Genomic DNA, 2,886 nt, shown 5'->3' with positions numbered 1-2,886 from the left:
ACCCGTCGCCTAACTCCACCAATCTGCGACGCCCACGGCCTGTCGCGCTCCCGCCCGCAGCCTCGAATGATGGCACGGCCAGCAAAGGCAAACAGCGAGGCTCAACTGGGTCGCTAATGTGGAGGAGACCATATGCTCGCAACGAGTTCAGCGCTGCCTGGCGTATCTCACCAGCAGTACGCCCACTTGCAAGCGCTGCACGATCGATACCGCCACAAACACTCTCCGAGAGCTGATGCGTCTTGTGGCAGTCACGCCCTTCTTTACCCCGTACCCGAGCCAGAGCTACCCACGACCAACACCGTTGCGGTGCACCGAGAATCCCAGTATCTGCATGCCCAACAACAGAGAGTGGAAAAGACTCCACCGGATCGGCTCTCCGTCCCTGTCGCCCTGGCAGTCTACGAGACAGTCAGTATACCAGTTGCAACGCCACTTCTACCGACACATACGACCAGCAGCCGGTAGTCAGGGCATAGTGGTAGTTGCACAACGGGGAGACGCCTTGGAGAGTCGAGAAGAGTTCAGCATACGGAGAGTTACTCGAGCTGGCGCCCGACGGATTCGAAGTATTCCTGATCGTGACGCCTCCCGGGAACTGCACGAGCGACTGGCCACATCACCGTAGGGCCGTTGCCCTCTACGGCCTTCTCCTTGCGTTGAGACGAGACGAGATAATAGCTGGTAGGTCTCTTCCTTTCCACGCGGGGCAAACCATTCTAACAAACCGCAGTCCTTCGCGACGCACTACACCTCAGCATTCTCGTCCTCCCTCTACAAGCCCGATCTTGTTGGTGCAACGCCATCGCAACACTCACGCTTACGCATACGATCGGAGGACTGCTGGGTGGCATACAATGCCAGGACTGGGGTACACAAGGGCGGTCACAAGCAGTGAGGGTGGTAGCGAAGGAGGAGTGCTTGCTCTTCCCAAGCACTGGCCTGAGCTGATGGCGGTGCTAGGGCAGTCGGAGAGGTTACCATCCAGGTGTGAAGTCTAGCACTTCCACACGCGACGAGTGCCCCGCCTGTTCGGCCAACGGCCTAGCCTTTGACGGTGCCCTGCAGTGTGCGGCGTGCGACGCCTCGTCTCGCGACATCACAGAGATGCGCATCCACCGAGAGCGTCAAAAGCAGTGACTCGTTTACACGGCGCGTGGGAGTAGCTTCTGAGTCGACTATCTCCACGATGATGGACTCGGGGGTTGGGCATTGGCGAAGGCCGTCGGTCGGTCTACGATATGCTTACATCAGTCGCGCGCATGAAGCAGCGTAGACGAGTCAATACAGTCAGCTATGCGCACACCTTCGTATATGTGTCTTTAGAGTCGAACTGCCGCCTGCGCATCGCAAAGCCGCTAAGGTCACACGAGTATCAACTCGACGCCAAGCGGCAGGAAAACATCTGGCTTCCTCTGCTTCGTCGGCGTTTCGACTCCAGCGAGCCGAAAATCCAACTGACTTTCCTCGCCAGGGTGATGCAAAAGCTCTTGGCTGTTGTCGGCCACGGGAAACAAAGAAGACTGAAACGGGGTGATAACGAAAACGACCATCGTGCGCACAGGAAGAAGGGCATACTTCGAACAAAGAGATCCGTATCTATCGACTCGATCTGTCTCCATACCCAACAATCATCGTATGAACCGGACGCACGTCTCTGGAAGGGCCAACGCATGCGATGTGACATGACGACACCTCAAATCCATACTTAAACTATATATTACCGCCTTTTTTCGCAGGATAGCGATACCTAACATGCCATCCTGTCGCGCAACCACGGCAAAAGGCCACCGCTGTCGCCTACCAGCTAGCCGCGCGAAAGTCGGGGGGAATTCTGAACTGCTGAATCGTTGCAGGCACCACATGGAGCAATTGAACGACTTCTCAGGTTCGCCTGTGGAGGGCAAGGAAAGTCAGGCTACAACCAACGAGACTGAACCAGATCGCCCCATTCTCCATTCTCCAAGCCAAACTGCCAGTACTCAAACATCTACCAATGTACGAAGCGTTCGACCGACTCCACCATCGACTTCCCGACGAAGGGCGGCCGCGGCTCCACCAAGCGCAAAGGCATCTTCTTCTAATCCATCACCTCCCACGACGCAAGGAAGACCAGAAGCTCCACACAAGCCGCCACCCGTTCCATTGCCCAATAAAGTCGATCTTATACCCAGTACCTTCGGACTTGGCTCATCTAGCCCACTACCAGCCAGCATCCGCCCCGGCCCATCTCCATCTGTCACCGATGCCCTGCCAGCTCGACGCGAACCAGCGCAGTACTTTGCGACTTCGTCTCAAGATGAATCTATAGCCACAATATCGTCATCATCTTCTGAGATAGTCATCTACTTGGACTACCAGCCAGCAACACAAACTTATCAGCGCACTATTGCCCTACGCTCCTCCGACGGCGACCATGCACACACGATTAGTGCCCATCGTGCTCGGCGCCATGGTTCTGCTCCGCCTGATGTCTCAAGGGGCTTTTGTCGCAAAAGGATCGATCCGCCGCTCCCTAGGTACACGACGCCCGTTAAGAAGCGAAATTTGAAGGGGATGAGCTGGTGGCAGGGTGTTCGTACGGTAATGTAGAGTATGTCAAATCGCTGGAGTAGGGGTACGAGGCCCGCGTTAAGACGATTTGAACGCGGGTCTGAGACATGGGGAAAGTTTGCTCGGGAGAGCGAAGTTTGTTGTATGGTAGTCATGATGGTGTTGGGAGAAGGTGGAATTAGAGCTTGTTTTGAAATATCCTTTCTGGTTTGCGGATTGCTCTGATATAACTTCTCGTGATGTGGTGAGGTTTGACATGCGCCTTCATACACTGCCTTTTACTATTACGCTAATAGTAGATTAACGTCTCTTGAATAGTAAAGACATAGTCAC

Source organism: Alternaria novae-zelandiae (genome assembly GCF_023758075.1).
Source record: "Alternaria novae-zelandiae strain BMP 2774 chromosome Unknown scaffold_47, whole genome shotgun sequence".
Lineage (NCBI taxonomy): Eukaryota > Fungi > Ascomycota > Dothideomycetes > Pleosporales > Pleosporaceae > Alternaria > Alternaria novae-zelandiae.
Note: the sequence above shows the minus strand (reverse complement) of the source record.